General features: G+C 48.4%; 1 protein-coding gene across 2 annotated transcripts in view; it reads left to right on the top strand.

Annotated features, from left to right (window-relative positions):
• Positions 1-5,028: 5,028 nt before the first annotated feature.
• Positions 5,029-6,865, top strand: part of DSE (dermatan sulfate epimerase) — a 71,424-nt gene continuing 69,587 nt past the window's right edge. Inside the window, exon 1 of one of the 2 annotated variants that reach the window (XM_046676733.1) lies at positions 5,029-5,100. The gene's annotated coding sequence lies outside the window, so the exon portion shown is untranslated. Of the gene's footprint in view, positions 5,101-5,866; positions 6,006-6,865 lie in introns of those variants that run through there. The other variant, XM_046676731.1, reaches the window with a different exon arrangement.

Below are 6,865 nucleotides of genomic sequence, written 5' to 3'. Positions count from 1 at the left end.
TGTTTGGTGCAGGCTACAACCTGGGCATCAGAAGTTTTAAAGGCTCTTCAGATTGTTTGAGTGTGTGGGAAAGTTTGGGAACCACTGCAACGGAGCATTGGTTCTAACTCAGGCTGCAGCCTGGAACCATCTGGTAACTCTAAAAGCATATGGAGCACCTGGGCTTCATCCTAGAAAGAACTGAATGAGAATTTCTGAGAGTGGGCCTGAGCATTGGTGTGTTTTAGGTCTCCCCCAGCTAATGCTAACATGCAGCCAGGGGTCAGCATTACCGCTACAGAACATTGCCGGAGCAGCTCCTTATAGCCTCCTGAATGTGTTACCATAACATCCCATAAGGCTAGGCTTCCAAACTAGTGCACACCTGGTGTAATCTCAACTACTTTTAGCGGGGTTGTGAGTGAGCGGGGTGCATGAAGAAAGAGGTTGGGCTATCTCTCGGAATAACAGAGCATTACAGCACATCGACATTGGGTGGATAACTGGGCCATGAACCGGTCCTCAGAACCTTCTTAACACAATTCTTCCTTAACTGCACTTTTATGGAAAAAGCCAGAATTTGGTAAAGAGAGGAGGATTAAGTACTATCCAAGCACCTGTTACAAGGACTCACCAAATTAAAACAAGCTTCAACAAACATTCATTTTCTGAACTCCTCAGTGATGTCCACAGTTTCTTACAGTTCTCAAAAGCCATGTTTAAGAAAATATTAAATGCTTAAACTCCTTTTGGTCCATTTTGTAACTCTGAGAAAAAGAGCAAACTCCTAATTTCATTCATTTATGTGGCAAATATCAATAATCATTTTTGTAATTTCACAGAATAGTGCTGTAATTTGGTAGGTGTATGGGACATCTTGGATGGTTTAAAATAAATCAGGAGGTGATATAAAAATCAGCCACTTCAAAAGTCAATCAAGAGTGAATGGAGAATAACTTTTGTCTGAGGCCAGGACACTCAGCCTATAAGTGGGGCTAAATTTAAATATGAAAAGGCTGAGTGGTTCAGTGCAAAGGGCCTAGATTTGATATCAGAAAACTTAATCATATGTAGTCTGAGCCATGTGTATCTTGGGGAAATTCACTTCAACTTTCTGAGCCTGTTTCCTCCTGAGTCAAATGAGCATGCTAATGCCGACATGAGTGCCTGTGAGATAAAATGAGACATATGGAAGCGCCTGGCCTACTTAATGGTCTGCTGGAAGACTGAGAGGCCAGGAAATATGTACCTCAAGAAGAATTACGTATAAAAGCCTCCAGCGGTGACGGAGGGCAGAGGGAGTGCAATTCAGTTACGAAGAAGGTAGGTAAGTGTTTCTTTTTGTTTTAATGATGAAAACTACGTTCAGGAAGCTTGAGTCATCTGGAGATGAAGCAGTAGCAGCAGAACAGTCTAGATAATGGGGGGGAGGAGCAGGCTGGTGCTAGAAAAGCCAGGGAGGTGGCGGGCCTGGGTAAGAGAGGTTGGAGAAACATGCGGTGGATGTGTGGTCAGGACTGAACGCTCAGGAGTGGAGGAGGAGGCTGAAGGAGTTTATCACTGAATAAGTAAGTACAAGTCTAGGGCATCGGGCTTGAGCAAGCCCAAATGATCATACTTCTTCAGTGACTCAAGGATGAATCTTTTCGGTGTAGGATAAGGCAGTTTTACAAATAGACTAATTTGGCCTGAGAGAGGAAAAAAAAGCACTTGATCAAATTAAATTGTACAATTGTACAATTAAATTGCACAATTGGATTGAAGTAATTGTACAGTCATGGACCCACTGGCTGGGTAGTAAAATCTAAAAGGGAAATTTGAGTTTAATTTAATGAATTAAACTAAACAAGAGAATAGAAACCATGAACGTATAACAGCCCTATGAGATTGGGGTCTGTTAAGCTAGAGCCAAGGATAAACTAAAGACAGCAAAAAACCTATACATTTTTGTTTTGTTTTGTTCACACAAGAAGAACATAAAAGGGATGCTCCTACTTGAGACAAACCAGAACTAATTCTCTTTTATTCTTCTCTATCATGAAAAAATATCCATTCAACTGAAAGAGTAAAACGAACTTTGCAAGAGTTCATTGAAAACTAAGATAGGTGAAGCGCTTGTGTAAGAAAATACCCTAGCTCTCTAAGACTTAACGTCTCTTGCCTAGAAAAATTACATCTCAGCAAGGAAAATTTACACATAAGGACTTTCATCTGAAATCAGCACACAGGGAGAGGAACACTAAGGGGCTGGAGATGGACAAAGGGAGTTCCAGTTTTCAAAAAAGAATCAGCTGGATTCCTGAAACCAAGACAAGGGGATTTTCACAGATCCTGAGCAAAATTAATAAACCTATTGTTAAAGTACTATCTGTGTACTTAGAAAAGGAAGAAATTCAGAAGTTAAGAATCCACAAAGCAGTCATTTACACTTTTTGGACAATGTTGCTACACTGGTAGGGCAAGGACATCAAACAGACAAGGCACATCTGGTGTTTAGGGCTGTATCTGGGAGGAGGGGGTCACCTTTTCCTAAGCCCTCAGACTGGGTTAGGGTGGTGTACCTTTTTCCAATTTCTACAAAGATGCCTGCATCCAGGCATATTAGCTGCTGCTCTGGGACAAGGAAAGAAAATATGACTAAGTGACACGTGGGTCCTCAAGTGATGAGAATATTCATCAACAGTGTGCTAATTCAGTGTCAGTTGGCAGTGGAAGGCACCTGAGAATGAGAACTTGAACGACGACACGGCATACAGACCAAATTAGCAGAAGACATGAACTTGGGAGGTAGACTACTCAGTTACATCAATGATATCCAACATGTTGACAAGCTAAAAGAAGAGGCCTAACTTAGCACAATAAAATTCAATAGAGGGGCTGACCCAGTGGCACAGCAGTTAAGTGTGCACATTCCATTTCAGCGGCCTGGGGTTTGCCAGTTCAGATCCTGGGTGCAGACATGGCACTGCTTGGCAAGCCATGCTGTGGCAGGTGTCCCACATAGAAAGTAGAGGAAGATGGGCACAGATGTTAGCTCAGGGCCTGTCTTCCTCAGCAAAAAGAGGAGGATTGGCAGCAGATGTTAGCTCAGCATTAATCTTCCTCAAAAAAAAAATCCAATAGAATCACATGTTAAATGCTGAACACCAACTGTAATGAAGGTAGGTTGGGAAGGCGTGTTTGGGAGCAGTTGTTAAAAAGACTTTACTGCTTCCGAGTTTCAATAGATTCTAACACAGGAGTCAGTAGGGTAGTATTGCTGCCATAATAGCTCCCAGGATTTACTTGGGAAATACAGTAATTAGAACAAAGCCAGTGAACATCTTTTTACTCTGTGTTATTTGGATGAAACCTTGAATTCAATTACTGGGATCAGATTTCGAGAGGGATGATGGCAAAGTAAACCACCTTCCAAGGACTTTCAGAAAGGATGAGGAAAAGCTGATGGAACAGGTAGGTATCCAGCAAACTGAAGCACTCTTCTGTGGAATCAAGGCTAGATGCATACTGGAAGACTCCAGAGGTCAGAACTGCAGCTCTTTCTTCTTTTTCTTTTGCTGAGGAAGATTAGCCCTGAGCTAGCATCTGTTGCCAGTCTTCCTTTTTCTTTTTTTTTTTTGCTTGAGGAAGATTAGCCCTGAGCTGCTAACATCTGTGCCAAACTTCCTCTATTTTATCTGTGGTCACTGCCACAGCATGGTTGATGAATGCTGCAGGTCTGAGCACCTGGGATATGAACCTGCAAACCCAGGCCGCATAAGCAGAGTGTGCCAAACTGAACCACTGGGCCAAGGGGCCAGCCCCTAGAACTGCAGATCTTTGAGGCTTACTGTATGGGGGCCCTTAGCAAGAGGTGGATGTTATCCAGAAGCAGATTTCTAGGTTGGTTGAAGCCAAAACTGAGGGTGAAGGGAAGCAAATGACAATGGGTACTGTCTCTTTTGAAGAGCTTTCAGTCCTGGTTGCACATTATGATCCCCCAGGAAGAAACTGTAAAATGCTGATGCTTAGACTCTAGCCCAGAGATTCTGATTTATTGATCCTGTGTGGGGCCCCTATTAAAAAAGTATTTTTTCAAAGTTCCCCTGCTGATGTAATGTTCTAGGTTGGAGAATCACTGAGCTAGATGACTACTTGTTGGGAGGTAAAATAAATCAAACCAGGTGCTCTTTCTAAAGTCTCTTCCAAATTTGAGAAGATAAATGGAAATTAATACTTACGGGTTACATACTACAGGAAGGCACTTTTACAAGTAATCCTCTCTAGTAATTGAATTAATACATGTAAATCCCTTAGCACAGTGTCTGGCATGCAGTAACTCTCAAATATTAGCTATTTTTATTGTATCCTCTATAACTGTTCAATGGAGGTATTGCATTTCTACATTATAGATGGGGAAACTGAGGCTCTAAAGCTAGTTTTCCAAGGCCCCTAGCAGTAAATTGCAAAATAAGGATTTAAATCGGATTAAAGGGAGTTCTAAACTCTAGAGCCCCCGCCCCTCTCCTCCACAGGCCACCTCTAAAACATCTGGAATTTTACGCAATCAGTGGTTTACCTGAGTGAGCATTAAAAAAAATTAGCAAAACCACTTCCTCTTGACTTGTGAGAATCTTCTCTTCAAATGCAATATCTCAAAAAGAGAAGCAAAAAAGTAGACATCCACATTTTTTTCTAACGCTGTCTGATGGAAACTCCTCTGCAGGTCTTGAGAACCTCTGAGGACAAGGGGAAATGGATGGAGGGGGGCCTTTAGAACTCAGACAAGGCACTTTGAAGGAAATGGAGAAATGCCCTGCTCTCAGGTAAAACATCTCCACTTCCAAGGAGTGGGTAAACATCTGTCACTGCTGTACCAGCGAGCTTTGGTAGATTAATTACACGCTAACACGGAGGGTGGCCAAGTTAGCCCTCAGATGATGGCCCTGGTCACATCCGACACCTCCCTGGAGCCAGGTTGGACCCGGCTGTGTGCAGTGGCTGCTTTAAGAGAATGGCGGGAACTTTTCCAAGGCGGCTGTGACTACTAAGGTTGCAGATTCTCCACCTGAAGAGCTCAAACGGATGAGGGTTCTCTTCCCTCCCCGTCTCCAGCCCATCCACACAGACCTAGGAGATAAGGTAAATGAAATTTCTTCTTGTAAACTGCATACATCAAATGCTCTGCTCCCGACTCTTTCCCTTTGATGATTAAAATACATTCAGTTTTCAGGATTTGGTGCCTTTGTATTTCGTTAGTACAGCTGAGGCTAGAACTGCTTCTAAATAGGTGATTTCCTCCTTTCTCTCTGAGAAGAGAGTAAAACCGAATGTGGGAGAAAAGGAGGAGTAACTACTTTGGAGAAGACGAGGGGAGAGGGTAACAGCCTCGCTACTAAGGTTCTCCACGTTTTCCTCGATTTCCTTTCCCGGGCTATCCCAAAGCATCAGCTCCTCCCCCTTGGCCTCTAAAAGTATCTTTCGGTTGGGGGCGATTCCAGAGTCGACCCCGAAGCGTGTGGGTCACCAGAAACTAGAGCGAGCTAGAGCTAAAGAGGCCTGGCAGGACAGGGGTGCATGGAGTCGGGGCCCGAGGGGAGGCTAGGGCCGAACGCAGCTCCGAGCCGCGAGTCCCGGGAGAGGAGGAGGGGAGACAGCGGGGCGGGCCAGAGGTCGGGGTCCGGCAGCGGGAGAGGGTCCCCGTTTCCCCCTCCCCATCCTCGCCTCCCCGGGCTCTGGTGACGTTGCGGTTTCCTCCTCCCTCCAGCCGAGCCTCAGCGCCCGCCGCGTCCCGCCCTCCTCCGGTTGCCCACACCCCACCCGCCCGCGCCGGCCCGGCTCGCAGTAGCGCCGCCCGAGGCTGCAGCGCGCGTCCCGCGGCGCGGCGCCCACCGGCACCCATGGCGCGGGGGGCGCGCGGAGGGCTCGGCTCCGAGGGCGCCGGGGGCCCGGGCGCCCTGCAGTGAGGGGGGCCGGGAAGGGGCTCCAGAGCCTGGGCCGAGGCTGGGGAGGCAACGCCCGAGAGGACGAAGGCGCGGCGGGGAGCGGTAAGCGGCGGGGCGCGCGGTGGGCGCCGCTCTGGGCCCCACGCGGCGCAACTTTCTTCCGGAGACTCGGCCGGGTCGCCGGCCCGGCGCGGGCGGGAGGCGGAGAGCCACGTCCCCGCCGGGTGCCGCGCCCGGGCCAGCTCGGCTGGGCTCCTGGAGGGCGCAAGGCGTGCAGCGGGACCGTGGGGGCCAGCTTTTCGTCCCTGCGCAGCCCCGGAGCGCCCAGCGAGGAGCCCGGCGCAGCGCGGGGACCCGGAGGGAGCTTTCGGGGCGTCAGGTCTGGCCGCGATTTCCCGGACAGCCCGGGGGGCTCCGGCTTCCCTCTGCCCAGCTGGGTGGTACGGCCTCACCCCCTCCTTTCCCTGCGTGTCCCCGCTGATTGCGGGGGTGGGGGTCGTGGGTGCCGATCCCGGCGCTGGCAGCCAGCCTCTGCGGCTGCGGAAGCCCGGGAAGCACATCCCGAGCGAGCCTCCCCCAGCGCCGGATTCCAGCGCCGCCTGGCTCGGCCGACGCTCGGAGAAAGTGTTGGTAAACCTCACAGCGAGGCAGCCCCTGGGGGGGTGGGGGGCGCCTGACTCACAGGCTGGGAAGCTCTGTCAGCAATGCCACATGGATGGGCTCAAGATCTGTCGCGGCTGGAATCTGGGCTAAGTTTGTGACCCGAGAACTTTCTCATTTTCATCGCTCATTTAAGGCAGCAGCCCCCACTTAGGCCGGCAGGCACTAAAGATTAAAGCCAAATCCATTGCGTAAAAGCAGGAGATGAACCTCATTTACCTGCAATTCCTTAGATCAGGAAATGACACTTTTAGTTCCTAGGGATCTTCTTGTAATAAAGTTCTTCAAAAATTTTTTCCGTT

This window comes from Equus quagga, chromosome 11 (genome assembly GCF_021613505.1).
Source record: "Equus quagga isolate Etosha38 chromosome 11, UCLA_HA_Equagga_1.0, whole genome shotgun sequence".
NCBI classification, from domain to species: Eukaryota; Metazoa; Chordata; class Mammalia; order Perissodactyla; family Equidae; genus Equus; species Equus quagga.
Note: the sequence above shows the minus strand (reverse complement) of the source record. Positions and strands in the feature narration are given on the sequence as shown.